We start from the raw sequence: 6,000 nt of genomic DNA, 5'->3' as shown, positions 1-6,000 counted from the left end.
CTGTCATCCACTTGAGCAATTGAATGCCCTTCCCCATTTACTCATACATTGGTGGATTTCAAGACAACAAACTTTGTTCACGTTTTATGGTGACCAACTCCAGTGGCAAGCACATTCACCTTATAGTGCAGAGGTGCCAAGTTTGATACCAGCTCCGGCCTTTCTGTGTGGAGTTTGCATTTTCTACCTGTGCTTATGTTCGATTTCTGTGTGTACACCTGTTTCCTTCCACATTACAAAGGCATGCACGACAAGATATTTCAAAACTCTAGATTGTCCCAAGGTGTTATTTTGAGTGTTAAGGCTTGTTTGTATTTGTGTGCTTGGCAAGTGTCTGTCAACTAATTCAAGATTCCAGTACCCTCGTGAGGATCACGGCTCGATAATTGGATGGAAGAACGTTGTGAAAATTGTCTTTGCTGCATCTCATAACAAAGAAAGGAGAGTGCACAGAAAAGTTGCCCATTTTATTGAAGTTAATTTATTTTAATTTAATTTTATTGAACTTAAAGAACTTAAAAACAAATTGCTTGCTTTCTTGTGCTCACATTGTTGCCAGAAATATGAGTAATGCATATTATAAGCAAATTGTTTATACTGTCCTCTGATTTCAAAATGAGTTATCAAACAATTTCTTGTGGGATATGAGGCAATCATCCTATCATATTTGGGTCCAATTGACAAAAAATAGTGCATTCAAGTGGCACAATGGAACATACAGTGAGACCTCAACTTACGAACTTAGTTGATTCCCAGACAGAGTGTGTAAGGCGAAAAGTGTGTATCTAAAAGAAAATCCCATAGGAAACCATTAAAATGGGAATAATCAGTTTCCGCATTACCATAAAATATACTTTTCAACTAAATAAGCCTTAAAACTACACACAACCTACCTTATACTATTTATAATAAATGTGCTATTGTATTGTAATGAAAGAAATACACTGCACTGTGTAATAAAATCACTTTATTTACATTTGTGATGGTCATTGATGGCTCTTAATTGACACCTGTTACTTTAAGACTTGTAAAGTCTTACGAAACTGAGGCATCACATTATCACTCATCATGTTGATGATTCTCATAGCCTTTTCTGCATGGAACTGTTCAATAAAAGCCTGCACATCAACTACCGAATGGCCTGCTTCTGCTTGTCCTCTTGAAGGCAAATCAAATTCTCTGTGTTGATGACCTCATTATGGTCAGCAAAAAGCTCCTCGATGTCATCTGCATTCAGTTCGAGTCCCGTAGGTGCTGGCAGAGATTTTATTACAACAAAAGGCGCGAGTCCGATGATTCCACGACGCGGAATAAAATACGACAAAAGAAGGCGGGCGGGGCGAATAAAATGGCACACTCGCAAAACCGGAAAGCATCAAACTTATACGATCGCGTCTAACAATCACCTTGTGCAAAGCAAACTGTTGAATTTGCCAGCACAAGACACAGCGATGACCTTTCGTCGTAATCATGTCACTGGTGAGGTGACAGTGACTCGTTGAAATGAAATGAAATTGAAGTGTCGCGAGCGGCGACCCCGCCCCAGCTGTCAACTCGCATGTGACAATTTAGTGTGACTATTGACACGCTGTTCCGGTGTGTGTGAAAACGCTATCTCTGATTGGCTTCCCATGACACATGACTCTACCTTTAGCCAATCACTTCTATCGCATCTTGTCAGGGGGTGCGTTCAAGTGTTTGTCCCTGCTCATTCAGTGAGACAATGCTTTCTAAACAGCCTAGAGTTATAAGAGATCATGCACTATTCTCGAACCTGAACGCACCCCAAGTCTTGGATGACAAATAAATAAAGCAGAGTAGACGTGTACGGCTGGTAGTTTCTTCGATTTATTCATAGTAACGCACCACAATTGAACTGAGGCTGAACACGAGCCTGTGGTGGGTTTTTTTTTCGGTCCCACCATAGTAAAATTATCAGCAAAAAGCTCCAAGTAGGCGATCGACGTGTGCATTCAATGAGAGGGGGTGTGGAAAGTAGCGCCGGCTGGAGCGCTGTTCGGTCGTGTGCTTCCGCCGAAGATCACTCCGCCAGATCTGAAGGTCGTGTGCTTTGGTGTTCCAGTCGTGGTGGATGTGTAACATGAAAATAGTGCTTATTATGAGGTTTAATTTTCATAAATTTGACGTTTGTAAGACGAAAAGTTCGTAATATAAGGTGTTCGTAAGTTGAGGTCTCACTGTACCCATACCCACATTGAAAACTTTTACAAACAATTACAGGGTGGTCCAAAAATTGGTATACATCAATACAGAAGCTGAAGCTGTTTACTCACCCTGATCTTTGCAGAACGCAAAACTCAACCCAGCTTTGCCTTTTCAGCCATGACATGATGGCAAGGATGGTGCACCTTTGAGAAATAAGGGCGGGTCTGCATGAGAGCTTTCAGTATAGTTGCTTGAGAGGAGCTGTGGGTTTTCACTGATCATGTCACGAGTGGAGAGACTTGGGGTGGTGGTGGCTGTTATGCAAATAAGATCCACAGTTACATAAGACTAGTTTACTTCTGGACACATTTTTAAGACATAGGCAGATTTACTTGGTTGTGTAACCTCTTACTTGATGGGTGGGAAGGCACCCCAGAGACACAACTCGTTATATATCAGTGATTCAAGAGTCAAATTTCCATTATATGTGCATTTTAAGAGACACAGAGGAGCGCATGTCCATTAAATGCATCCGACGGATCTGTCATAAGAATTCTGCCTTGGTGTCCTAGCTCTGTTAGACAAGTTAAAGCGCTCACGTCCACAGAGATTAGAATGAATAATGGAGTAATAGGAGTAAGCGAATACAAATGTTTCTAACCCTGCACCTCTGCTGGCGGCCTCTCAAAGCCTCTGGTGCCAAAATCGCAGGCGTCTGCTCTGATCCCACCGTCCTTTTTGAAAGACCACAATAGGGTCTCTGGAGCCTCTCATGGCATGTCGGGCTAAAGTGAGGAAGCTAGAGGTTCCGTTATAATTTGCTGATTTTGTTTGTATGTTGTGTTTCAACCTACTCCAGCATTTTACGTGTGGAACTCTCCAGTTGGAACGGCCTATTGCGGAAAAATGAGGTTTGTCAGGCAAGGCGGACATTTTTATGACTCCATGCGAGTGTTGAAAACCTCCATTATCTGGCTCCAGCTTGCAGGGAGGCCCGTACAGACTCTGTTCCCTTCTTCCAGTGAAAAATTGTTTTTACGACCTGTCATCTATCTTAAAAGCTACTTCAGATTTAGTGCAGCCTCCTACTGTTTCATAATCACTGCCTTTAACAGAGTTATATTATCCATAACAGCGCATATGAAATTGTTGAGCTGTCTTTATTAATTTTACGGGCAGTGTTTTAAGTGAGCTTTTGACCTGTTATACCAAAATAAAAGGAAACATTGTGTTAGCGGAATGTTGGGGTTCTGTTTTTTAAGACACATTGTACATCCTTTTATTGCTCTCTACTTCTGGGTCTCGGTTATCCTGTGCTGTACTCAATTCCAGGTGAACTGGTTTCTAACCAATCACAGGGCACACATTCGTAGACAAGCAACATTTTGGTCCCACATTCACATATATGGACAATATACCATGTAACCTACCGTTGACAGTCAGAACACACAAACCCCACACAGGGAGTCCAGTGACAGATACAAACCCTTACTCCTGCACTGTGAGACAGATGTCCTGACCATTTATGCACGTTGTTGCCAACCACTGTATAATAAAATGAAAACAAAGTAAAATGACTGAGGCTGTAAAGCACGGGTTTACACCCGGGGCCAAATCTGGCCTACCACATCATATTATTCGGCCCACGAAAGCAATTCAAGCATGTCAAGTGGCATGATGCTTGCTAATGTCCCAACCATAATTTCAAATTGTCGCATTTAAACCACAATAACAGTCATTATTCTTTACTTCAGATGTGAAAAATAGTTATTCATTAATTTGTTGGGTAATTTACCGGTACATGTAATACAGTATGTGGAAGAGATGAAACATTCTAATCGTTTCGGTTACGTGCGGTGAGGTTCATGGCTGGTGAGGCACTGACGTCATCACAGTTAGATTTACAAACATATGAACGCTACAGAGTAGCTTATTCACCGTTTGATTGGCAACAGTTAATGTGTTTTGTTTAAAATGTCATGTCAGCATTCTTTATATATACAAACTGTAGCATTGAAAAAAAGAATTAAAAAAACATTATCGTGTTACCTTAACTTACAAATGAAGTCCATGCGCCACTCCTTCTGAAGAAAGGCATCGATAACTTCTTTGTAGAAGCCTTCCTTATCTTTCTTCAGTTTTAAAAGTCTCTCTGTCTCAGGAGGCAGAGAGACAGGGAGGATAAGCAGAAAAGGCGGTTTCTTGCTGGACATCCACACAGTCAGCCTTTTCGTGTACCAGTCCGTCTTCTGTCCCGTTGTCTGAAGCAAACCTTTTAGCTCCGGTGTTGGTCTTCCTTTAATTATTATCTCCTGCTTCGATTGAAAGTCCAGCCTTGAAAATTCTTTCAATTTAGATATGTAATCCTCCATTCTGAAAAAAAAGGCGAAGCAACACGAAAAAATGACTGGATGGTTGAACTAATCCATGGTGAGGTTCAGCCGGCTGCTGCCTCACCGCTTGTCTCGACTTAGTATTTGAACGGTAAATATGAAAATTCAGCGATTTTGAGAAAAATCCAAAAATGGTGACGTTGAATGGAAAAGAACTTTAAAGTACAAATCACTAAATAAATATAACTGTTTAATTTATTTTTCATTTGATATTTCCAGGATGACAGGTGAGGCACAGCCTCACCTGCCTCCCCTGACTGCACGTCACTGAATACCGGATATGTAAAACGGAAGATCCAATGTTGACTTGGTGTGCGCCAATGCGTCATTGGCGTTCACCTTTTTTTTTGCTGATCACGTCCAGAAATGTACCATATTCTCAATTTAAAATTTTAATTAAGAATCAGAATCAGAAAACCTTTATTCGTCCCACAATGGGGAAATTTGCAGTCCACAGCAGCAATTTGAAAGGGGATGGGGTGGGGGGGTGAAAGGATAGAAAACTAGATATTATAAGCATAGCAAAAATATAAATGTCAACTGTACACTGTGCAAATGTAAATGTGCAAACCTGTTTCGTAGAAAAACTGTACATAGTGCAAGTATCAAGAAAGGCATATTGATATTGCATCAACCCATATTTATAAGTGTCCAGTTTTTTGTTTTTTTTTAAGTTAGATTTTTTTACTTGGATGTTTATTCTTTTCCAACTGACTAACCTGTGAAATTTGCTGATGACATAACCATGGTTTAAATAACATCATGGACTGACCAGATGATGTTTCGATCAGCTTGAAATAATGATGGACTGATGATGAAGGACAGGTGCTATGGCTGCTAATGAATGACAAACAGGCGAAATGTTTTTAAACTGAATACCTCTAGAAAATCATGTAATGGTAACTCATATTGAACCAATAATCATAAATACAACTAAATTGCAAATAGAATGATTACATATGAAATAAAAGGAAAACATTTGTGCCAGTAATTAATCATTAGGCTACATTTATATATTCATTATATGTTACTAATATTAGCATTCTATTGGTAAAATGAATTTCGGAATGCGTCATCAATGTTTTATTTTGAGATTCGACTAATAGACAAACTATATATTCACATGAAGTGAGCTTTTATGTACTGGGGCTATTGTGAAATGTTCAGGTTTTTGTTTGTTTGTTTGTTTGTTTTTTGTTTGTTTGTTTGTTTGTTTGTTTGTTTGTTTGTTTGTTTGTTTGTTTGTTTGTTTTTGGTGCGGCAAAGGGAGTACTGTCAAGAGCCTGATGTCAATCAAAAATAGCCATAACTAGGGAAAAGCTAGGAAGCGGGACACAGGAAGGAGGTAATGAAGTGAGGGGGAATATTTTTCACGTTGTTTCCCTGCGTCTGAAAAGAAAAGACAAATGAGCTCCAAAAAATTTAGAGCATGAGCTTCGGT

The sequence above is a fragment of the Hippocampus bargibanti genome, linkage group LG11, assembly GCF_051943395.1.
Source record: "Hippocampus bargibanti isolate YZ-2025 linkage group LG11, ASM5194339v1, whole genome shotgun sequence".
NCBI classification, from domain to species: Eukaryota; Metazoa; Chordata; class Actinopteri; order Syngnathiformes; family Syngnathidae; genus Hippocampus; species Hippocampus bargibanti.
Note: the sequence above shows the minus strand (reverse complement) of the source record.